Source organism: Pipistrellus kuhlii, unplaced genomic scaffold, assembly GCF_014108245.1.
Source record: "Pipistrellus kuhlii isolate mPipKuh1 unplaced genomic scaffold, mPipKuh1.p scaffold_m20_p_4, whole genome shotgun sequence".
NCBI classification, from domain to species: Eukaryota; Metazoa; Chordata; class Mammalia; order Chiroptera; family Vespertilionidae; genus Pipistrellus; species Pipistrellus kuhlii.
This window is the reverse complement of record NW_023425540.1, coordinates 32,513,217-32,539,836: the sequence shown is the minus strand read 5'-3', so window position 1 is coordinate 32,539,836 and position 26,620 is coordinate 32,513,217.

Sequence of the window (26,620 nt, the reverse complement as noted above, 5' to 3'; positions counted from 1 at the left end):
GGCTTAGAAATCTGGATCTTCAGAAGCTTTCTAGGTATTTGTGTTAAAAGTGGTTCACAGACCACATTTTGAGAAATACTGTTCTAGTATCTTGGAGCTGCCAATTGCCGCCTGCCATTTTCTTTACCTGTTAAAGATCTCTCGCTGTCACTGAAGTGAGATATCAGTATATTTTGGGGCTTGATACTTTAATATTTGTATACATAAATCCTACTGGGAACAATATTACATCCATCCAAAATAGCATTCCATTGGTGAGCTGTGTTTTTCCTTTGGAGATGGAATTAGTTTCAAATTTTGAACAAACTGACTTGTAAAGACAAAGCCGTCATTTTTAACTTGTTTACTTGGAGAATAGATAAGCTTTTTTGGTCTGAATATGCTTCTTGGATTTTGAGTGGAAGAAAACTGTTGTCTTCCCATCTCATTGTAGAAGAGCAAAACAGAAAAATGGAAGCTGCTTCTTGCCGAGTGTTTCAACGTAGGCTCCAAAGGTGGCTGACTCAGAACATGCATGGGATGGGTTCAGGGAACAGGTACCTGCTCATTCTGTGATTTTGATCCTCTAAGGTCTGTGCTCTCTATTACTGGTATCCTGGCCAAGGCAGTGTTTACATCTCTCCCTTTCCACTGCTTTGTATCGAAGAGGTTTTTCCTGCTTGCCAGTAGTAGAACTTACATCTGAAAACAAAGGAATTATCCACAGCCTCCTGAATTTTTGTGGGCTTTATAGCCAGGAACTGTACAAATGCTGAATAGCTCAATAACAACAACAGCATTAAGGCAAGCTAATGCTCACAAACTTTACATAACCTCAGAAACGACAGCACAGTGAGCCATTAATCAGCCTCTAAGATTTCAATGGTGTGTTTTTTTCCCCAGCTGCTTCTGTTTTTTGTCCCCCCCCCCCACCCCAATTGCTTCTGTTTTCTTCTCCAAATGTAATAAGATGTTCCAAGTGACTGTTTCTTATGACTTCAGTGAAATTCAAATGGCGACGAGTCCCTTTTGCTATTTGGTAATCGTGAATAATTCTGAGCTTCAACTGGGGTGTTTCCAAATGTGGCTGCATGGCTCAAGAATAATTCCTGTTCTCTGACTCTCGCAAAGCCCTTTAAAGGGTCAGCAGGAGGGGACTGCAGGGGATAAATGTGCTAGAGAATAGATTAGCGAGATTTCCTATTCATTATCGGGTTTCCTATTAGTGGTGTTTCAGGCCATGTAGAATTGAAAGGTTGAACGTGATTGTTGTTGGAGGCATGTAATTAGGAGTCAGGCGGGAGTTGTATGTATGTAACTCCAGCCGAAGGAATTCTCTGCCCTAGAATAGGCTAGTGGTTAAGGGATCAGAGTTTGGAATAAAAAAAGGGATGGGTTCCTATCTTGGTTCTACCACTTATTAGCTAGGTAACATTGAACACGTGATCGAACTGCTCTGAGATTCTATACCGTAGGTTAGCAATGCTCACAAATCACTCTTTGAGTGGGAGATCATTAACGTCCTCTGGCAAGGAGTTGTTTTGAGGACCAACAATAACTATCAGGTAATAATTATTCACTTATTTATTCAGAGAATTCTTATGAGCCAGCCACTGTGCTAGAGGCTAGAGACAGAGTGGTGAGCATGAAAAATAAAATCATTAACCTCATGGAGCTTGCTTTCTAGCTGTGAGGCAGACAATAAACTAATATTCAAAGTAATTACAAATTATGATTCATGCTATCAAGAAACGAAGCAAACTGGTATGATAGAGAGTAGCCAGGGCAGGGAGGTCAGTTTAGATTGGTTGGCAACATGTGAGTGAGGAATTAAGATTGAGAATATCTAAAGAGCATATCAGAAAGAGAACACCCTGTACTGTTTTATTCTCACAAAACCCGAGGCAGAGGGAATTAGTATCTGTATACTTAATAAAGAAATTTAGGTTTAGAATATGAATATGTTGCCCAAGATCATTTAATAGGTTGTCAGGGATGGGATTAAAGATCCAAAGCCCACATTTATAACCATGACATGCCTGGGATGATGCATTTTAGAGGAGGGTAGGAGGGTTAGGTACCATCTAGCTTAGGGGTGTCAAACTCAATCAGAGAAGGGGCCAAAATCTAAAATCCAGCCTAAATCGTGGGCCGAATGGTTTACTGAACAGTCATAAACTGTCATTGTGATGGAAACGCAGCGGAGTGCAGTGATGACAGCGTGGTGCGGGCCACATTGCAAGGCCTGGCGGGACGGATTTGGCCCGCGGGCCTTGTGTTTGACACATGTGATCTAGCTCATGCACTCATATTTTGAATAAAGACAAATGGGAGAGCCCATGTGACTTGTTCAAGATGGTGAGCACATGACCAGAAACCTGGTCTGCTCTCGTGTCCAGATTTTTCTCACCACTCACCAGTCACTACTGTCAAATGGGTTTGAAGTAAAGGTCTTAGTGACCCAGCCAGCTTCTCCATTCAACTCTAGTTTCTGATAAAGATAATAGCTGGCTGATTTTTAGATTCTTAAAGTATACAATAGTTTGTTGAAAGCTAAATCCATTTGACAGGTTTTGTTTTAAGATGCATTTTTACTTTTGTTTTCTTTAAATGCCTACCTGCACATTATAAAAAGAAATGGAATCAACATATAAAAGGGCATTTATTTATTTATTTTATATATATATATATATATATATATATATATATATATATATATATGTTTTTTTTTTAAAGAAGGAATTCTTTTTTTTAAATATATTTTTTTATTGATTTTTTTTTTACAGAGAGGAAAGGAGAGGGAGAGAGAGTTAGAAACGTCGATGAGAGAGAAACATCGACCAACTGCCTCTTGCATACCCCCTACCAGGGATGTACATGCCCTTGACCAGAATCGAACCTGGGACCTTTCAGTCCACAGTCCGACGCTCTACCACTGAGCCAAACAGGTTTCGGCTTTTTATTAATATGTTTTTATTGATTTCAGAGAGAAAAGGAGGAGAGAGATAGAAACATCAGTAATGAGAGAGAATAATTGATTAGCTGCTTCCTGCACACTCCTTACTGGGGAATCGAGCCCACAACCTCGGGCACATGCCCTTGACTGGGATCTGACGCTCTATCCACTGAACCAAACCAGCTAGGACTAAAAGGGCATTTAAATAAAGCCCTTTCCTTCTACAGATGTTTCTCTGTTCCCCGTTTTCATTTTTTTTTCTCCCTAAAGGCAACCATTTTTTTTTGGTGTAGAAATATTCTGTAAATATGCAAGCCTATGTATGTGTATATCCTTTTTACATAGGACATGATATAGCATATTGTACACAATATCTTCACCTTACTCTTTTCACTCAATATTACAAGTTAAAGCTCTTTCCTTGTCATCAATATAGAGTTGACTCATTTTTTTTAATGGTACAGAGTATTACATTGTATGAGTAAAATATATTATTCCCATCCCAATCAATCAATATTTAGGTAATTTCCAGTCTTGTGACTGCAACATGCTGCAGTGAACATCTTTGCAGAGATATTTTTGTGCACGCATGCAAGTCTATCTGTAAAATATATTTGCAGTGGAATGGCTGCATCGAATGACATGCAGATTTTAAGTTTTGATAGGTGCCAGCTCAACGACTGTGTGGATGAGTATCATCTTTAAACTGGATGGTTTATTGGGGGAGGGGAGTCCTTTTTTTTTTCTTTTTTTTTCTGTGATGCCAGACTAAATTGGCGGGGGGCAGGGGGTGTGGGGGAAGCTTCTGAGGAAGCATTCTGATTTCTCTGCTCTGGATTGCCTGGAGCACCCTCCTCTTCCCAGCATGTTCACAGGGGGCATCTGAACCTCCGTTGTGCTTGGTGTCAAGCCTCTCTGTGGCCCCCGCTCTGAGTCCTAGCTTACCTAGGCCCAGTTCTGAACATGGTTTTCCTGGCTGATATCTCATGAAGCACAGCTTTAGGCAACTGCCCTGGCCTTTGGGCCCTTGCTGGGCCTTGGTCTGGGGAGTGTGAGAAAGGATGAGAGGGAAAGGAACAGGGTGGGATGTCAACCTCCATGTTTCTGTTCTCACGTCTGTCTCTTCTGGGTTTACTTCTTTAGACTTTGGACCGCCAGCTCTTCAGCCATTTTAACCTGTTCATCAGTGGGGTCTTCAGGGTCAGCTGCACCACTGCTGCTCAGCTTGCTTCTTTGCTTTGTGCCATTTGAACCCATAGGAAACTAAAGCTGCAAAGGATCTGAGGGAACATCCAGTGACTTCCACAATGTCCTCTTTGGGGAGGGACAATCTCCCATGGAGGTGCCTCAGGGAGTTCTGAAGGACACTGAGGGTCATGACCTATAGTGGGCTCTGGGCCATTAGTTTTGCTTTAACCAGAAAGTTAAAAAAAAAAATCCTCACCTGAAGACGTGCTTATTGATTTTAGAGAGGAGAGGGTGAGATAGAGAGAGAGCCATGTGAGAGAGAAACATCTATTGGTTGCCTCACATACGTGCCTGATTAGGGATTAAACCCGCAACCTAGGTATATGTCCTGGGAATTGAACCTGCAACTTTTGGTATACCAACTGAGCAACACTAGCCAGGGCTTAACAGAAAAATTTTCATCCAGTTTATATTATTGTACATTTGTGTAATATTATATTGTTAAAGGGACTCTGCTGCCTAATAAAATACATTTTTAAAAGCTCTGGCCAAGTAGCTCAGTTGGTTAGAGCTTCCTCATGATAAGACAGCGTTTCAGGTTTGATCCCTGCTTAGGGCACACAAAAGAATCGACCAATGAATGCATCATTAAGTGGAACAACAAACCTCTCTCTCTTCCTCCTCCTCCTCCTCCTCCTCCTCCTCCTCCTCATCCTCCTTCTTCTCTCTCTCGCTCTTGTCTCTCTCTGTCTCAAAAAACCCCCAAAACAAAAAAACGGGCTTTTAGAATAAAATACAACAACAACCCACCAAATTTACTCCTTTAGGTGTACAAAAACTGGTCTAGAAAGAAAAGTTGACTTATCCAAGGTCATTTAGATATTTAAATAACGAAGAAGGAATTTAAACTCTGCAGACTTCTAGTTCCATGCCCCTAGGATGAATCTAATAAGTGCTTCTTACAGAAACAGAGCCAACCCCTCCAATCACCCAGGAATGGAGAGGCCTCAGTCACTAACTTAAATTCAAATCAAACCTTTGTTGAAATTTCTTTGCCCCTTAAAAAAATAATTTTCACTTTTGCACTGAATCCATCTGGGGATAAATGTGTTGAAAGACTCTCAGAAAAGCTGTTCTCACTGTACACATTTCTTTCCATCTACAAATTCCATAAGGACTTGCCATATAGCGTATCTCAGGAGAAAACTGTTAAGATGTATTTTTCTAGCTATATTCAGCTGACTGCCCATCTCCCCTCCAGAGAGCTTGGGGAAGACTGAGAAGCAGTTAGGTCTGGCCCAGAACTTATTTCAGATCTGTTGGAAGCGTTGAACTTACCAATAGGGTTTGGCATTTTATTCCTCAAATCACCATTATTGAGCTTATTTGTTTGTACCAACAAATGATGCACACCTGCTGGCCTCTAGTGCCACAAGACCAGGCCACATACAAATCACATAACAGGGAGTACAGGTAAGAAGTATAAAGAAAGCAAAGACACCAGAGGCAACGAAGTACACGTGAAAAACGCACAGAAAGTATGGACACAAGAGACAATACTCAAACATGTATGTCCCAGTCCAGACAAACTCACTGAGAAATGGATTGGGAATGGAAACACAGTTTCTGGAGAATAGAAGTTTCAGTCTAGGGGTTGTACTGACACCAGTTTTCTCTGTATAATAGACCTTTCTAAAGGTAGACTTTTCTTCATAGTTTAGTTTAGACTTCCTTTTGCTAGTATTTCCCAGTTACAGCCACTTGAACCATCTTAAAAAAAGAAGCCCCTCTTTGTGGTGTTTGGTTACACCTTTCAAATGCTCCCGGGGAATTTATTTTCCATTTCGGACGTCACTTAGCCAAGTTCTGCATACTTAATTATTTTACTTTCCCCCCATAAATGAATATTTCTGGCCCTTTGATCCTCCCATCTTTATTCAGGAACCAGCTGAACTGAGCTATTGGCAAGTTCAGACCTCCTTCCCTCCCAATCATGGGGGAGTGAGGGCAGGTACTTAGTATGCTGCTTATCCTAGTACAAGTGCACAGATTTTCTTCTTGCAAGATACAGAGGAAGCTGTGGTTTTGAAGGTTGTTTAGATGGGGTAATGAGAGAGTTGCACGGGGAAGCAAGGAACGACAGAAAGTTATATCAAAGGCTTGGCTCCTCATACGGGGCCTTCTGGAATTTCCTTGCCTTGGAATCCCTCCCTATTCCAAGTTGAACTGGATAAATAGACCTTAAAAAATCATAGAGCCTGTGCTTGTTTACCCTGGCCGCTTTGGTTTGATCACTTGGATATTGGAAGTATGGTGGGGTTTGGTTTGGGTCCCATCTGGAGCCTCGTTTGATCTCCCTCCTTCATGGGAGCATTGGGAGGACTAGTGAATCCATTCTGATGAACGTGTTCCAAGTCCAAGTGCAAATGCACACCATGATGATTCTTGTCTGGGTATCAGTTTTTCACATGTGTGTGTTTGTATGACTATCCACACTGTTCTGTTATTGCTGTAGCTGTGTTAAGTATGTTTGCACACTGTTTATTATGGGGATTAGTGACATACAGATAGGGCTGTAATTCAGAAACTCATTATTAGGATAGATTGTAAGTGTAGTTTCACTACTTCGTTCGAATGGAGCCTTGTTGTTAAAAGAGCTGATGTGGGCAGACAAGTGATGCTCGTTGCTGGAAGAGCAGTGGGAACCCTTCACTTGGGGTCTCTGGGCTGAATTGCTGCAGCAAGTTCTCAGGGTTCTGATACGAGAGGAGAAGGGAGGCTGTATCTCCTTTCCTTTCTCCTGTCCAGTGTTGCTGTGTAGCAAGGGGTAGGCTAAGGTTAAAAGAATAGAGGAAAGAATTAATGAAGACACAGGAACTAGACTCTCTTATCAACCAGAGATAACCACTTCTAACCCCAGAGATTTTTTTTTTTCCATCCAGAATGCTTCCTTTGTTTTCTCTGCTCTTCTTATTAAGGATGAACTTGAGGCCAGACATATTTAAGAAAGATACAGAGAACTCCTGGGCCTCTGTGGGCTTTTCTGCCAAAATGTCTAATATGACAAGAATATGTTTAAAAGAAGAGAGAGAGGGAAAAAAAAGAATATTTTTAGTCAACATAGCCTTGGTTTTCACAGTGTATTTATTCATTCCATAAACTGTTAGGTAAGTGTGTACAGATATGACCTCTGTTAGCATTATACAATCGATGTGCCTATTTCTTCTCATTAGTTGTAGTCCCAGCCTTTCACTTTTTACACTTTTCAGGCATTTATTCATTCTTTTATCTATTCAACCATTTAACAAATATTTATTGGACACCTAATATGTGCTTGAGATAGATTCTAGCTGAGACAAGTGTGAGTTGTAGGTCAGTCTCTATCCCTTCAAACTCCAGGGAATGCAGGCCAAGCTCTCAAATGGTCCCCTTCAAGCTTTTTCCATAGAGATTGGGTAGGGTTGAGAAATGCATTATGTGCTGGTAACTCTTGCCAAGGAAATCCTTTCTCCTGATTTTACAACTTGAACTTATTCTATGGGCTAGAGGTGGGTTTAGGAGCCAACACCCCCTTCCCTTACCACTATGTTTTTGTTTCTTTTGGTGACTCTTGCAAAAGTCTGAGACAACCAGAGAGAGAGAGGAAGAGTTGCACATGGCATTTAACATCTGACTATACTTATATGCTCTGTGAATATATGGTGCTGGAGAGATCACAGGGTAGCATTCTAGGAGAGGGAAAAAGAAAGGGGTGGGGGAGAAGGAGAGAACAAGAGGACTTAACAGTGAGCAACTCAGTCAAAAGTGCAACCAAATCCTGATTACTAGGTGACCTTTTATCATCCTTTAGCTTTCTTTTCTCTACATCCTGTATCTTACCCCCTTTTTTGCCCTATTCCACCTGGGTCATGCAAATTCATCCTCTGTCATTTTACTTAACTTTTCATTGGCCATCCCCACCCCTTCTTCCATGTTTCTCCCAGGGCACAAGAGCCCCTTCTTCAGGCTCCCATGCAATGCCTATGCTCTCCAGAATACATGTATGCCTTGGTTTTTGGCTATGCCTTGGTTTTTGGCTATACATTGGCAAATTCCCAAGCAGTTGGGGCCATGGCTTTGCTGTGTTTTGCTGAGTGCCCCGAGAAGCCCCAAGCCCCCCTAAAATTCTACTCATCATTGTTACATAAAGGAAACAGGATGGGTCTGAAGCCACTGTGGAGTGATCCCACTTTAGTGAGGCCAGGGACTGGGGTACCTCTGTGCTGGCATTTGCTTCCCCAGACCATTTGGATTTGTTTTTTGCCTTCAGGCCCCTTCTGTTGTCAGGAGGATGTACATAAACAAACAGAAAAAGGGCATGCGAGAAGGTGCCAGTGAGGGACACAGAAGAAGGTGCCAACATTGGCTATCACAAAGGCGAGGCTCTTAATTGGCATCGAAGCAGAATCAAAACACAGCCCTCAGTCTTTTCAGGGCCACAGCTGTTTTGGATCAGAAAAACTGTCAGTGAGTGTAATGGATAATGGAAACTCTTCCATGCTTGCCTATTAGGAGAAAGAAAAACACTTTGTCATGTATGTCTTAATAGCCATTACGATTAGTGGTGCTCAGGTTCTGTGAGGAAACCAACTGCCAAGACCAGGGTGGACTGCCCATAGCTAATAAGATGAGATCGATGTCTTACCATAGGCATTTTTTAGCCTCTTAGTGGAAAATGCCTGGTGACTCTGTACCCATGATGGGCAAGCTGCACTGGGTGAAGCCATAACCACAGGGGTTTCTCCACTTCGAGGTGATTCCGCCACTAAAAGTAGGGTTTGTGCTTTGTTCGTTGGTGCCCTCTCAGTGCCTAGCATGCTATCCAGTTTGTAGTAGTTGCCCAATAAGTGTTTTTGGAATCAGGTAGAGGGGGAAAAAAAGTGTTAGAAATATTAATTCAGAAGTCTGTGAAACATCCAGTGTTAAAAAAAAAAGTTTAGCTTTTTTCTTTAGATTAGTGCTATTGGGCAAATGTTGCCAGTGTTACTGTTAAGTCCTGCCTTGGGGCTTGGAAAAGCAGATGAGATGTTATTAGTCCAATGGTAATGGGCATTTTATATTTGAAATGGAGTTGGACCTGCCCAGCAGCCAGCTGGGAGAGAGGGACGTTCTGTGAGGTGAGGCCAGGAGGGAGCATTGTTTTTGACTTGGCTGGGGCACCAAAATGGGCTCAGCAGGGCCACTGATTTCCATGCAAATAGGTGGCAAGTTTCCTTCCCAGCTGCAGCTTGTGGCCTGTGTCACTCAAGTACAGGTAGAAGGGAAAAACCAAGGCAGGTTAAATGGTGCTGGCGTGCCAGGGCCTGGTGGCCAGGATCACTGGGGCCCAGCCTCTTCCAACCTTCTCCCCAGTGTTCTTTTGACATGGTTTAAGAGAGAGGAAAAGACAGTGCACCAACTAATAGAGAAAAAGGCTTTTCTTTCCCAAGGTTGGGGAGTGTGAGGAGTGTAAGAAGGCTCTTAATCACTTGCTCAGAGATGACCCAGTTTTGAAGGGAATGAAAACCAAACACCACCACTGCCCATTACAAACAAGACCCCAAAGATGACAAAGAAAGACAAGTATGTGGCGACAGGACAAAACAAAAATGTCAGGAGAAAATGGTCCAGTCTCCTGCTTTCCAACTTCCCCGGATCCCATCTCTTTCTAAGGGAACGCACGGACCCCTACAAAGCCCCTCCACTTCAAGGAGGAGGGACCAGCCCATTCTGAGCCTGCCAGGCATCCAGCGAGGGCCGAGAGGGCATGAGGCAATTATCTGGCCTTTGCTTGCCCTTCGCCTGCGTCTCCCCAGGCCGGTTTTGATTTCTGTTCCAAAGTACATGGGTTCTTACATATCCTATTTCAGTGTTGAGATCCAAGCACTACATTTAAAAATTAGGCATATCTATTGAAATAATACTCCAGCTAGAGTGAGAAGAAGAAAGCTTGGAATTTGTTTGGGAGCTCTCACCCCTTTCTCACTGAATGGAAAAAAGTTCTAGGAGATGCTGCCAAGAATAAGGGGATCCCGCAAAGGATTAGGAAGGGTCTTCCTTGGGGGGAAATTTATTGGAAAAGCATAATATAATGAAAAAGAATGTGAGCTTTGGAGTCAGACAGCCCTGGGTTCAAATCCCAGCTCTGCCCCTTACTTGGAGCAAGATCACAGCCATGGGACTTGCCTTTTTGTGGCCTAAATTCCATCAGCTGTGAAATGGGTAATAGTAAGTAAGGGCATTGTTGTGAGAATTAATGTAAGCAAGCCTTTGAACAGTGCCTGGAACATGGTAAGTGTTGGGCTTACTATGCCCTTACTATTGTATTTGTTAAAAAAATATATAATTCATAACCATTATATCATTACTCATAAATTATGAGAAGGCAGGGAGAGGAGGGAGTGACCAGACCCTCTGCAGGTGGCAGCCCTGAATGGAGCTGGGAAGTAGCCCAAGCATCCTACACTCTTCCCCCAAATCCCAATTCCTTTCCTTCTGGCTATGAAGAGCCACACAAATGGTGCCACAGTGAAGCAATGGCTCAAGGGGCTCTGCCCCAGCAGGACAGAGGCCTGGCGAATGGGTTGTTTGCCTCCTAGGCACACGGCCTTCTGCAAGTTGCTTCATGGAGGAGAAGGAGATGTAGTTGCTCTTCCTCTTAGCCTGAGAAAAGAGTCACTGGGAGTGAAGTCAGCAGCAGCCCTGCTCTTCATCCACAGATATGAAAAGCCAGAAGCCCAAGGCCACCTTTCCAGAGGAGCCAGAGACCACTGGCTAGCCAATACACGAGAGACTGTGGCCTTTGCTCAGAGATCAGAAATCTAGTTAATTTTGATTCTTCCCATCTCTCTTTCCCTGTAGTGCTTAGTAGTAAACCCTGAAAGTAAAACCAATCTCATATGATGATTTTGGGGGGCTACAAGAAAGTGAGATATCTGAGGTGAATGCCTCCCTTTACAAGCCACCTTGGAGAAGAGGGAGAGGAACCCCAAGAAGCAAGATGAGGTGTGAAGGCCTTGAGAAGAAATGAACAGCTGAGGCAGAGGCGTTGGGCCTGCTTAAAAAAAAGAAAAGAAAGAAAAGGTGGAAGCTTGCTAGAATCTGAGATAACAAACATGACCCCCCTCAAACCAGGTTGAATAAAAAACTTATGTGGCCAAGGGACTGTCTGCCAGGACATTCTGCCAAGGACGTTCCATGTGTTAGATCTCATCACTGCAAAGGTCCTGCAAGGCCATTATCATTCCTATTTTGCAGCAGAGGAAACTGATACTCAGGCTAGAAAGTGGCAGATCCAAGAATGTGCTCAAGAGTGTCTGATAAAACGTGTTTTTGCCCTCATGACTACTCCAGAATTATCCTTCCTCATTTCATTTCATGCAATATTCCTATTTTTCTCACAACTTTTATCTCAGCTAGCAATCCTGAGTAAAAAGTAGCTTATAGACTGATTCTGAGTGAAGTGGTAAAGACCGAAAATCACTCACTCTCCTCCCTGCAGTTCTGGAAGAGGACTGGTAATAGGCTAAGAGGTGAGGCAAGAAGTTGAATCTCAAAAGGTGGGATTTTGTTGACTGTGAAACAGAATAGGAGGAATAGGAGATAATATTTAGCAGTAGTTTCTTCTTGGTAACTTTTTTTTTTCTTTTAAGATTTTAAAATTATTTTTAGACAGGAGAGGGAGTGGTAGAGAAAAACATCAATGTGAGAGCAAAACATCGATCCCTCACCTCACGCTTGCCCCCACAGTGGGGAGGAGGGGGATCCACCCTGACCAGGAACTAAACTGGAAAACCAGCAACCCTTTGGTGTATGGGATGACACCCAATTAACTGAGCTACACCAGCCAGAATAGTGCCTGTAACTTGCCTGTTTATTATTGTCATCCTGGATTCCTGTAATTATTAAAGTGTGACTATAGCTCATTAGCTTCTGAGCCAAGTCTCCTTTGCTGTTTCCATTTTAGAGCAGACTGACAGGGAGTTTTACTCTCATTTGATCATCTGTACCCAATTCCATGAGGGGGCCAACTTGGAGTTCATGCTCTGACGCTGCTTTTGCTTCTTGGGGTATGGGATCCTTGAGGCCCTTACCCTGTCCTCCAGCCCCATCACTGGCGTTAATTACCACCCCGCTGGTATAGTGGGAGAGTCAGAAGATATGGCAGTTAGAAGACAAGTTTGGCAGCAGCAAAATGGATAGGATTTTGCTCAGAGATCAGGCAGGGGACATGGTATGGTTAATGCAGGGAGTACCCTGGGGCCAGTCAGAGAAATAGAAATCACAAGAGGGCTTTCAACAGTGAAGACCGAACATAGGGAATTAGTTTAAAATGTTTCAGAAAAAGCAAACAGGGAGCACCGAGGTAACACATAGGTAGGAACTGTGTGAAGTCTCAGGACTGGGGGACAGGACTAGGGGGAGTTGGGGGGTTGATTTAGAGGGGGTCTCACAGAGTTGAGACTCAGACCTCTGAGGGTGGTGGTACCACCCAGCTCCAGATACCTCAGCAGCTTGGGGGAGCCTCCCTGCGCTGGAAGCAACAAAGCTGGTTCTGCAGCAGGATATTGGGACCAGCTGTCACCGGCACGATGAAGGGGCCGTTGTTGGGGTGATGCCAACCGGAACTGGAAGAAAACAGGAAGGAGAAAGCTTTCCTGACTTCTACCTTGCAGTTCCTCTGCCGTCCCCTATTGGCAGAGTCGAATGTGGAGTATCTGACAAAGGAGAAATGTGGTTTGCTGTGCTATGCTCCAGCACCCCAGAGCAGAGTTCTGGAGGTGAGAGAGAATACCTTAAACGCTGGCATGTAGGGTGAACAGTTGTGTGGTTGCCAGTGAATCACTACCCAAAAGAAGCTTCAGTCTTGGTGTTTGAAGAGAAAGAGACTGTCTTTAGTGAAGTGTCAGCTACCTCTCCCTATCTGTGAAACTTTCACTGCTGTGAATATTGGCCGTGTGTGTGTGTGTGTGTGTGTGTGTGTGTGTGTGCATGCACTTGTTTAAGGATTAGGAAGAGGGCTCGGCCTTTTTAAGGTCTGCAGGAGTCCACTCCGTCGTGCTGGGAATAAACACTATCACTCTCCTCTGAGCTGTTAATGAGACTCCAAAATAAATGTTTTCCTTTAGATTGCACCTTATAATTTATGGTCCAGTCCCAGAAAAGAAACTTTAGTGTATTGGGAAATGGGTGTACTCAAAGAAACTTCATGGGGGCCAGAGCTGGAAGGATTTGGAATCAAGACAAACCTCAGTCATGTCTCCAGATCTTAGAAGCCAGCTAATGGTTTACAGTTTTCTCCCCTTGCTTACATAGTTCCAGGAAGACAGGCAGCTTGCAGTCCAGAAGGCTTAGTAACTGAACTTTCCATAACACCTGGGAACCTAAGCGAGCATGTGTGGGGAAGTGATGATGGGGCCATTTTCAGGTTGGAGCCAGTGCCTGGAAACTGTTCATTGCCTGCTCAGCATGCAGAACCACTAGAAATGAGGTTGACGGTGATTATGCAAGAGAGGTAAATGTGAGCAAACACCACGTGAAAGGCATCATGATTGTTCAGTGAATTCAATAGAACCGAGTTGCAAAGTTGTGTTTGTTGGCTGGGTCTTGTTCAGTTTTCTGTCAAACATCGGTTCAACTGGAACCCACCATGAAAAAGAACAAAGTGTAAAATTGCAAGTGTGCTGTTTGGAATCTCCTACATGGCACCGAAATAGATAAGAGCTGATCTGATAAAGAGCATTATTTGTTGGCTGGGTAATTCTCTGATATGGAAAATGATCAGTGATAGAGAGAAACCACAGTAGCCAAAAACATTTCTGAGGGATAGATGGCTTATCCTGTTCTGTTTGTAGGATTCCTGTTGGTGGCACCTAAGGGTTACTATGATTGGTTACTAGTACATAATGAAATTTATCAGTCAGACTAAAGAGTTTGCATTCTGGAGTCCGATGTACCTAGATTTCATCCCTCTCCTCCCACTTATTATGCATGTAATCTTGATAAAATTACCTAAAACTCAGTTTCTTTTATCTTTTAAGTGGGGATAATTATACTCCCTCGCCTGAAGTTCCATTGTGACAGTTACCTGAGATGATGCAAACAAAATGTTTAACAGAGTTCTTGGTGCAAAATATGTGCTAAAAATGTTTGCTGCTCTATCTTTATTATTACGACTGCTACTATAAATACGTACTTATTGAAAACTTACTCTATTACTAGTGCCAGGCCCTCAACATAGAAAGATGAATTTGACCTATTCCCTTCTGTCAAAGAGTTCATGACCAACTGAGAAAGGTACTCAAAAGCCTTGATTTAGGGAAGATGAGGCAGCTCAGATGACTGTGTGTGGACTCATTGTGGGAGATCTTAGTTCTTGAAGGAAACAGCAGGGCTATGGAGGAACACAGTTGTACATGTCAGGAGAATATTGAGATCTGCCTGTGCAGACTGGCTGGCCATGACTGAGGAACCATGACTGAGTTTCTTTGCCTACTGCTTACATTTTAGGGCACCATGGAGCAAGATCGATGTAAAAGACACACCTAACTCCCCAATTATATAAATGATGCAACGGTGTTGGGCTAATGACAGAGGCTCTGTTAGATACTCCTGTGAAGGGTTGTGGATTTGTGTCACAGTGACAATTCTCCTGCCATCCAATGGTAATCTACTTGCTGCTGAAATTGGTTATTGAGGATTGGGTGTGAAATATAATGATTACAAAATTTTTGGCAAGACCACGATGGACAGAAACTCCTCATAATCCTTGAGCAGGTGGGCCTCCTCTGGGCCTGTCAGCAGACCCCAGTAAGCCCCTCATGGCTCCTGACAGATGGGCTTTCAGCATATTCTCTGAAGAGAAACAGGGTGGCTGGTTCAAAAAGGCCCCTTGAAAGGTTTCAGTGTGCTGCCTTGGGGAAGATGAAGGGTGGCAGGACCCTGAAGACCACAGAGGAAATAGCTGTGTGCTGCCAAGATTTAATACACAGAGAGGTTATTTTAGGGGCCCTCTCTACCTTAGTTAAAGGAAATAAAGAACCTGTCAATTAAGAGGGTCATTAATTGTTCTATCCTGTCATGTAATAATATTACATCTCTATTAACACATGTGTTTACACAACTGGGTTTCTGTGCAATTGCTAGTGCTCAGCTGTCAGCATTTGCTTATCTTTAGTGATTCCCTTACACATTTTGTGAGAAATTCTAGGGTTGATAGGCAATCACTATTCTCTTCCATGTTTTTATAGAAATTTGATAAACCACCAGACTAAAAAAAAAAAAAAAACACACCACGAACTAACACTTCAGCGAAAAGGAGAGCATGGCTTTTGGAGTATAACTTTTTTGGTACACTTTTTTTTTTCTTTCTTATATGGAGTCTGCTATTTTTGGTTGACATGTGCAAACAGACGAAAGAAAACTTAATCTTAGGTTTAAAAAAAACCCCAATAAATGGTTTATATTTTTGTGAGCCAGTAAAATCCAGATTTTTCCTCTGGAAAAAAACTTTTTCCACATAGTATATCTTTCCAGAAATAAGAAAAAACTGGATCATTTTCCTGTGTTATCTGTAATTTGGTTTGACTTTTGGAAAGGGAGGACCATATGTGAAGTTTATAGGGAATTCATTCATTCACGGGACAGTGGAGCCTGCTAAAATTTTAAGGTGAAATACCTTAAAATTAAATCATTTCAGATCTTATTTTAGTGCTTTGGTGAGTAAATCTCACAGCGAGAAGTTTATCAGGAGGCTTTTATAAACATATGTGTTCCAATGACAGGTTTTCCCCATTCAATGAAGAGAAATATTATAGATAGTCAAGTTCCAGAAAGATATTAAAATTCATTTAGCATATTGCATCATTTTATCATATATTTCCACTGCCCAGTTTTGAATAAATTTGGATATGCATATCTATATGCTTTAGATTTAGGTTTAATTGCAAAAGTTTAAATATTAATTAAAAATTTAAAAATTGCTCCCAGAAAGCAGTAGTTGGTTTAAAAGAGGATGCTATCTGTAACATTAAAGAAAATGACTAAGTATGTTAGAAAATCAACTGCCCAAGTGTGCTAGATTAGAGCATAGCTACCCTAGGAAGCTTGCTGTCCCTGACTCTCCTGGTCTGAATCCTTTTCTCCTTGAATATCCTTTCTCCCCTGTCCAGAATGCTCTGTAGGGTCTTCTTCCCGGAGGGTCTAGGTCCCTGGAGTTGTCCATTGAATAGTTTATTTTCCCCTCAAATTTCTTCTACTTAATTTTTTTGTTCATTATAAATCTGATTCTCTATCCTTGGCCCATAAAAGTTATATTTCTTGGTGTAGACCAGGTAGCGACAAACCTACACTGGGCTTGGAAATGAAAAGATATAGATATAGTGATAATAAAACCATAGTTATGATTTACTACTTATTTAACTAGAGGCCTGGTGCACGAAATTCATGTATGGGGGTGAGGGGATTGTCCCTCAGCCCAGCCTGTACCCTCTCCAATATGGAACTCCTCAAGGATGTCCAACTGCCCAGGATCTGGCCTAAATGGGCAGTTGGACATCTCTCTCACAATCCAGGACTGCTGGCTCCCAACTGCTCTCCTGCCTGATTGCCCCTAACTGCTTCTGCCTACCAGCCTGATCACTCTGTAACCACTCCCCTGCCAGCCTGATCAATGCCTAACTGCTCCTCTGCCGGCCTGATTGTCCCTAACTGCTCTCCCCTGCAGGCCTGGTCACCCCCAACTGCTCTCCCCTGCAGACCTGATCACCCCCATCAACCCTCCCCTCCAGGCTTAATTGTGCACAACTGCCCTTCCCTGCTGGCCATCTTGTGGTGGAAATTCTAGGGTTGATAGGCAATTGTGGTGGTCATCTTGTGTCCATATGGGGGTGACCATCTTTGACCACATGGGGGTGGCCATCCTGTGTGTTGGAATAATGGTCAATTTGCATATTACCTCTTTATCATATAGGATTAATAGCAACTTTATCATAGCATTTTTATAATGGCACCCAAAAATAATCTGAATGTACATTAATAGTGGAAATTTTGAATATATTGAAGTGCATTTATATTGTAGAATATGGTGTGGCTATTAGAATTAAAAGGTAGATATAATGACCTAGAAAGATGACCAAATACTTTTTAGTTGTTTTATAAGAAAGATAAATTTACTAGAATCAACATAATTAAAATGTTCATACTACCCAAAGCAATCTATAGATTCAGTGCAATTCCTATCAAAATACCAATGGCATATTTCACAGACCTAGAATAAACACTCAAAAAATGTACATGGAACAAAAAATGACCCCAAATAGCTGCAGCAATTTTGAGAAAGAACAACAAAGTAGAAGGAATCAAAATACCAGATATCAAGTTATACTACAAAGCAACTTTACTCAAAACAGCCTGCTACTGACACAAGAACCGGTATATAGATCAATGGAACAGAACAGAGAACCCAGAAACCAAACCAAGCCACTGTGCTCAATTAATATTTGAAAAAGGAGGCAAGAACATACACTGGAGCAGAGGCAGTCTCTTTAATAAATGGTGTTGGGGAAAATTAGGTACATACAAAAAAATAAAACTAGACCACCAACTTACACCATACACAAGAATAAACTCAAAATGGATAAAAGACTTAAATGTAAGACATGAAACCATAAGAGTCCTAGAAGAAACCATAGGCACCAAAACTACAGAAATCTCTCATAGCAATATGTTTACCAGTACATCTCCTAGGACAATGGAAACGAAGGAGAAAATAAACAAATGGGACCACATGAAAATACAAATCTTCTGCACAGCAAAAGAAACCATCAACAAACCCATGGACACAGACAATGAGGTGGTGAGAACCTGGGGTAAGAAGAGGATAGGAGTGGGATGGAAGAGGTTAATGGGAGGGGGGGAAGGAGGACCCATGTAATACTTCCAACAATAAAGATTAAAAGAAAAAAAGGTAAATTATATATTAGAGTAAAAGAAAAAAGGGAAAACTCTCTATATGAGCATTTCTGTTTTATGCATTTGTACGAGTACAGAGAATGGTGTGAAAAGATACACACCACACTTTACACTGAAAAAGTCTGAGGATGAATATACTAGTAGATTTGAGAGGAAGATTAGGAACTTAAAAATTCAACTCTATTTTCTTTTCTTTTAAAAAAATATATTTTATTGATTTTTTCTTACAGAGAGGAAGGGAGAGGGATAGAGTGCTAGAAACGTCGATGATAGAGAAACATCGACCAGCTGCCTCTTGCACACCCCCTACTGGGGATGTGCCCGCAACCAATGTACATGCTCCTGACCGGAATCGAACCCGGGACCCTTCAGTCCGCAGACCGATTCTCTACCGCTGAGCCAAACCAGTTTCGGCTTCATCTCTATTTTCTATCGGTTACCATAATCATGGATCACTTTGGTAACTAAAAATTTCAATCAAGTAAAAAAAAAAAAAAAGTTTTTATGCCCCCATGAAACCTAATATTTAATGAGGTCTTCCTATGGGAAATCACCATCTTCAACTTTAATAAATTATAATAATCTTAATAATTCTACAGGTAGCTGCTAATATTATTTACACCTTATAATAGAAAAAATGAAAGGTTAGATAATATGTCCAAGTTCACAGTGACAGAACTTATTTGATTATATTTCTATGCAATAAAAAGGAACGCAGTACTGACAGACGCTACAACATGATGAAACCTTGAAAACATTCTCAGTGAAAGAAGCCAGTCACAAAAGACCACATATTACACGATTCCATTTATCTGAATGTCTAGAATAAGCCAACCCATAGAGACAGAGTAGATTAGTGGTTGCCTAGGGCTGAGAGGATGAGGAATGGAGAGTGACTGCAAATGAGTAGAATTTTTTTTACAGGAACAAAAATGTTCTAAAGTTAGATTGGGGGGTGGTTGCACAACACTGTAAATATAATAAAACCCATGGATCGTATGCTATAAATATGTGACATGGATGGTATATGAATTATATCTCAATAAAATTGTTATAAAATAATAACTCTATTAATGAATATTTTTTAATGGAGCGAAGGGACTCATACACCATTCTGCCTACATTGTTCCTAATTCTCCTGGGACAGGACTCATTCTGGTCAGATTGCTCTGATTTACTGATGTTCAAGGAAGCTTGCAAGACAATGTCAATGGAATAAATGCTCCCAAGGATGTGTGTGTGTGTGTGTGTGTGTGTGTGTGTGTGTGTGTGTAGAATGTCATGTTCAAGAAGTTTATATAGCTCTCTCTACTTCCTTGAAAGGATCTTAATAGTCCCTATTGTTCAGCAAAGGCTGTCCTAATTTTGATAAAGTCATCACGTCAGAGTTGTGAAAAGTTCTGGCTCTGGGGATTATTGCTACTTCTTTCTTCAGCCAGTTCTTTCCCCCCAATGACTCCAAACAAATTCAGTTTTTAAGTACTGGTTTTTAAACCTGTCATTCTTTTCATTCACTCTTTCCTCTGACCGATTCATTAGTACAGGTTCAATTGTTACTTTTCTGTTGCTCAAACACCACTAACAATAGCTATTGTGTTTTACTAGTAAAATAGTTACAGCTGCAGTTGTTTTTAAAAATTAAAAATAGATGATTACTAGCAACCAGTTAAGATCACTCTAAGAAGCTTTCTGTTATAATAGGCACTGTAACCATTTGGGTTATGACTCACAACTACTGAGATGACTAAAAAACAGACCCCCCCCAATATATCGAGAATGATTTGTAAAAAAAAAATCCAACAGTTATGTATTGAGCACAGATTATGTTTAGGACATTGGGATTTTAAAAAATTTATGGGAGTAATATTGTTTACTAATATATAAGTTTCAGATGTACAATCCTGCAATACATCATCTGTATACTGCGTTGAGAATGCTTGGATTTTTATGGGAGATAGAAAACCTGTTAGGAACTTAAAATCTTTTAGAGGGGCTAAGATGTGAGGACCAGTAAGGTTGAGAAACAGTGTTAAGAGTTAAGAATAAATACCCCAGATGCTAGGATCATTCATTGATCAACGTGTAAAAGGAGACTGCTAATTCATTCACTAAACAACTGTTTACCGTATTCAGCATCTCTTATAAGCAAGCTCTCGGGGTGAAGTTGATACTATATTGTGGGGTCAGGAGCTGATGAGAGTGCACTCTCTGTCCTTTTCCAGGAAGTGGAATAGGAAGCTACTAAGACTCAGGGAGCTTATAGACTATGAGAGGACATGCACTGGAGCAATGACTCAACTCCAGTCCTCAGACCCAAACTTCGGGTCTTCTTCCCTGGGCCCAGCCTTTCAAAGCCCCGCATTAACCCTCTCTGTGGAGTGAGGAGCCTGTGGGGCTTATGGGAGGTGCCCACCCAGTGTCCACATCACCCTGCTTAGCCACTGTAGGTATGCAGGGCTGTGGACTTCCCTGCCTAGATGGCCTGAGTCAGCATTTAGAACTTGCACAGATCCCCTCTTTGGAGCCACCTCTGCTGCTGGTGTGAACATCCCTGGGCAAGAGGAGGAGGGTCAAAAGGCAGGCAGCTCTTTGTAAAGGACATGGACAGAACTTAAACATGTCAGTTGGGGTGCTTGTCAGTGCATGTAAGGTGGATTGTGATACAAGAAAAGAAGGGGAGTGGGCCACAAACCAGGGGCTGTCTCTCCCCACCTGTCTGGTTCTGAACTGGAACTTGGTGGAGTCCAAGAATTGTAAATTCCAACCTGGCCTTCCAGATCACCGTGAAGGTCATTTTTCAAAGGAGGTAAAGAGGATGAACCTACTTTATTTGACAGTCTTTTTCTCTGGGTCCTGCAGATGTCGGGGGTGAGTCTGCAGAGTGTGAGGGGTCATCATAGAGGGAGGAGCAACACATTCTGATGAGGCAGCTTTGTAGGAGGGTGTCCACATTAGGCCTGGAAGGATCTGTTTAATAAATATTTTCCCAGCACTTGCTTGCAGGAGGCACAACCTGAGGCACTCAGATACCTAAGAGACCTGTTGTGGTATCTGCCAGCAGGGAAGGGCCAGGAAGTAAACTAAGCACCAAAATGGAGACTCTCTATTGCATAGTGGGGACATAACTGGGGACTGATAGCTCTTCCTGGAGGTAATGTGTCAAGGCTTCACAGAAGGTTGATTTGGGTCCAGAAGACAGGAGGATTTGAGGTAGATGTGAGGATAACGGAAAACCTTTCCAGGCAGAAGAGACTAGCATATGCAAAGACATAGGTGTGGTATGTTTGGGGAAATGCCTGCAGTGCAGACTTCCAGGAAAAAATAAAAGATAGTACGTGTTGGGGAAATAATGAGCAGTACATTTAGTTTATAGCAAGAATTCTTAACCTTTTTGGTGCCATGGATTTGATGAAGTGTATGGCCTCCTTAGAATAATATTTTAGATACCTATGTTAAAATAATAGGACTACAAAAGAAAGCTAGTATATTGAAGTAAAGTTATCAGTAAAATAAACACATTTATGATACATTAATATACACATTTCCTCAGTAAAACAATAAATAACAGGTTCAGGCAGCAATGTAATAATCACAGTAATTTCTAAGTTGATGAGCTTAACTGATGTTTTGGGATATCTGTGACAACTATAAATTGATATGCAAATATCTGAGACCTCAGTTGGTGACACAATTACTGGGTACTGCGAATACTGTGCCTACAATCGTAACAGGTACAGTCAGAATGCAGGAAAGTAAAAGTTTGAGTGATTATTGAAAATGAAGATGAATATTTTCCCCATACAACTTCATGCACTCTGTCAATTCTATCCACAGACCCCTGGGGAATCATGGACTCCAGTTACAAACTCCTTTAGAGAATGGGGTTCAGCAAAGGAATGGACCACAGTGTTACTCTAATTTGTAAGTTCTTCTAGGGCTTTCAGACAGAATTTGATTTACAAAATCAAGCTTTATTCAACACTGGAAAGGACATGCTTACTGAAAAAAAACCAAACCAAGAATGTCCACAATGTTGTAGTTTTTAAGGCCATCGTAGTGTTTTGCCCTCTGTTGCCTAAGAAGACCTCTTGACAGTATTTGCAGAATGAGAGCATTCTTCCCAAGTCCACAGAAAGGCATAAAGCGCAAGGTGTAGGATAGAGTCTGAGTAGCTCAGGTGGTCAGTGACACAGTGTGTCCTTTATTTGTCTTCCAAACCTTGGGGAGGAGGTGGAGGGCAGGAGAGATGCACCCTGTTGTGCTATTACTATGTGCTGGTCCCTTAGCTACTTGTTAGTTGGAGAACTCTTAGTAATTGACAAATGGAGCAAGTGGTTAGACAGAGAGATGGAAGGACAAAATAAGCAGAAGGAACAAAGAAAGGGTGGCATTGGCGGTAGTTGTGTCTGCAGGGCCCACTCTATACTCTCATATTTTTCTCTGTGCCCGAGGCTCAGTTTAGATGACTGCGCTTTGGGTTTGGAATGTGACAAAAGCTGTAGATATGGCTGCTTACATTAGAGACAAATAAGGGCCCCTTTGTTTTCTAACAGTCGAGTAGGAACAAAAGGTCTTTACCTACGGATGTGGCTCCAGTCACAGCCTGACCACACAGAATGGGAAATCTTGGACACTTGGAGCTCCTGAGGTAGAAATAAAATAAACCTTTTTAGTCCTGCAGCTTTCCTACCCGCTCCCTTCTTCCCTGGGCAGTGTGAGTATACAGTGATGTGGTCAGTATTGTGCTTGTGAAATGAGCTCCTTTTTTCAATTTATGACTGCTGTTCCTTGTGCCTCTTGGCCCCTGGAAACACCTGGCATGGCTTTGAGCTCAGAGTCCTCAGGGCATCTCAGGTAGGCGGCTTCATGGTTCTTGTCATCCACCATCAGATGCCCAGGCTCACAGAAAATGCCAGTTGTACCACTCTCTGCACAAAGGAGTGATTCTCTCTGCAAAGGCAAAGAGGAAATATCTGATGTTGTAGCCAGCCATCTGGCTATCTTTGGGGACTGAGCATGCATATTAATGTAATCTTTTGTTTATTACCTAGATCACCCTCAGATACTTAGATGGTGTTAATTGCAACGAATGTAAGGCAGGCTCCCCACTGCAATTCATCCTTTCAATCCCAATCGCTGGACAATTACCACCACCAATTTACATCTAGTTGAGTGTAGTACCAGCAAGCAATGTGGACTGCCTGTTATCTTTTTCTGTGGGATGTTGATCAGTCAGCTATTCTGGATTCTTTAAAATGTAAAAATGAAATACATTATTGAAAGACTTAATTTTCTAAAGTTAAGAAATCCAAAGGGAGTTCCTTGGGAAAGCAGCCTATGTTGATGGAATTGTATGATCTGAAACTTATTCACATGAGAGGTACAAAAGATTTGGGTGGGTCAGATCTTCACTGGGGGTGTAGGCAAAATAAATCCCTAAGACAGATAGTTTGGAGTATTTTGAGTGGGTTGTAGTCACTGCTTTGCAAAATTGGTACACTCAAAGACCACACGCCCCATAAATATCCTTTTTCTGTTTGCCGAGGATATAAATAAGCCTGATGACAATCTAGTACTGACAAGGGCACCTGTGTTTATGTGGACTTCTCCTTTTGTGTCCTCTTATAACACATAAACTACCAACAGCAAATGAAAATAGTGTCTGCTTCTCCACAGCAGCAAGTCAAGTGGAGAGACACTGGTTGGTTAACCAGATCACCATGCACACTAAATTGATCTCTAATTCCTCCTTCAACTATGGCAGCAAATGTGAAGTGGCAAGTTGTTCCATCTCAGAAGGTGGTTTGGCAGAAGTTGCAGAGATAGGGATGGAAACAGAAATATAAGGAAGTAAAAGAGGAATTTAGGATAAAACTCTGATATATCATGTTTTTTCTTTAACTGACATTTCAGTAATGTGTGATAAAGAAATTTCTATATGGAATGTTTGTAATTTCTATCCCTAATCTGTCAGGGCATGGAATTTATTGAGCACTAGTATAAAAGCTTGAAACCCAGAGTGGGAAGGAGAAAGAGAATTGGGAAATTTAGGGATTTTTAGAACTGCTTGTTTAAGGAACATGAAATGTGAATCTCTCCCAGAATCAACATTTCTAAATATATTCAGAGCTTTATGCTTAGCATCTTTTGATACACACACACACACACACACACACACACACACACACACACACACACCTTTTATTTGTTTGTAATTTCATAAAGACAGGTAGCTGGGTAGTCATTTGTCTTTCATGGTTCTGCTGTCAGCACACATTTCTAGGTGTCAGAAACACAACACTTGTTTCCTTGTCCTTGCTCTGTGTTATGTAGGCTACACTGAGACATGTACACTTTGAGTAGCTTGAAGGGAAACCAGAAATGTTTGTTAACCTTGTTTGTACTGCTTTGCAAGGACTAGTTATGTAAAAACTTAAGGCAGGTAATAAACACACATGGATTCATTCTCTACAATTGGTCTTATTGGAAGAGACTTTTAGAATAAAGGTGCAGATTGAGTATTTAACAGTTTTTGGCTATTTTACATTCCCCCCCCCGCTAAAATTCTGGCTTGCCAATACTTTTTAAAAATCAAATTAGTTTGGACATTAAAATCACTTCCAAACCAAAATCTGAAGCACATAACATATTATATTACCAATAATAGGCATCCAATGAATTCTTGTTGCATAAATGCTGAGCTCAAGTCTAAAATCTTATGGCTTTCTCCAGATTCTAGACATGTTTACAATCACAACATATATTTTTAATAATTACCTTTTCTCAAAGTGTGTTTACATATATTCCTCATAACATTGTTATTCCTTCCATTAGACTAGGATATTGAAATTCATAAAGTTTCAGCGCTTACACATTTTCACTATTTTTTGTTCATCATTTTATCATGAAAAAAATTTAAAAAATTCTAATGTGTTTTTTTTGTGTGTTTTTTTTTTCTTCCTGAGGATCCATATTTCCATAAGCCTGAAGAACTTCCTTTTGCATTTCTTATAGTTCAGGGCTCCTGGATAAATTCTATCTGTTTATTTTTGTCTTCATTTTACCTTTATTCTTGAAGAATATTTTTACTGAATCAAGAATTCTGAGTCTACAACAATTTCTCTTTCAGAACTTTAAATGAGTTTGTGATGTGAAGTCAATTATCATTTGAATCATGTTACCCTGTAGGTAATGTTTTTTTCTAGAACCCCTCCCCCCACTTCCCTTTATTGTTGGTTTTGAAGTTTAACAATGATGTGTTTAATCATGGTTTTGTGTTCATTCTGCTTGGGATTCACAAATCTTTTTGAACTTGTAAATTTATGTCTTCCACCGAATTTGTGGTTCTTAATTTTAAAAATATATTTTCTGTTTTTTTTCATTCTCTCTTTTCTGTCCTTCAGTTCTCCAGTTACCTTATGTTGAGTAACTTTAGATATTGTACCATAGGTTCCTGTTCATTTTTTTCTCAATATTCTTTATTTTTTTTAGATTAAAAAAAATTTCCATTAATCTATCTTTAAGTTCACTGACTCTTCCTTCTCTGTCACCTACATTTTGTTGTCATGCTTGTCCAATGAATTTTTTCCAGATATTTTATTTTCCAATTTTAAAATTTCCATTTAGTTCTTTTTTATAGTTTCTGGTTTCCTATTAAAATTTTATTTATTTATTTTAAATTATAGTTTATTTTAATATTATTTTATATTGGTTTCAAGTGTACAGCATAGTTAGACAATCATATACTTTAGAAAGTGTTCCCCTGATATTTCCAGTAGTCCCTTAACACCATACCTAGGTATTGCAATATTGACTATATTTCCTATGCTGTACTCTATACTCTTGACTGTTTTGTAACTACCTATTTGTACTTCCTATCCTTTCACCTTTTTCACCCAGACTCACAATCTCCCCCCGCCCCTCCCCCCCCCCCCCCTCTGGCAACTGCTCTCTGTGTCTATGATCCTCTTTCAATTTTGTTTGTGTATTTTGTTCTTCAGATTCCACATATAAGTAAAATCATATGGTATTTGTCTTTCTCTGACTGATTTCACTTAGCATAATACCCTGTTTCCCTGAAAATAAGACAGTGTCTTATATTAATTTTTTCTCCCAAAGTTGCGTTAGGTCTTATTTTCAGGGGATTTCTTATTTTCGGGGAAACACGGTACCTTCTAGGTCCATCCATGCTGTCACAAATGTTAAGATTGTATTCTTTTTAATTGCTTAGTAATAGTCCATTGTATATATGTACTACAGTTTTTTAACCACTTATCTAGTGATAGGCAGTTGGGTTGCTTCCATACTTGGCTATTATAAATAATGCTGCAGTGGGTGCATATATTCTTTTGAACTAGGGTTTTGGGTTTCTTTGGGAAAATCCCCAGAAGTGGAATTGCTGGATCATAAAAAATTGGAACTGCCTTATGAAATTTCTTATCTCTTTATTTGTTAAAAGCACATTTAAAAAAATTCACTGAGCATAGTTACAATAGATGCTTTCAAGTC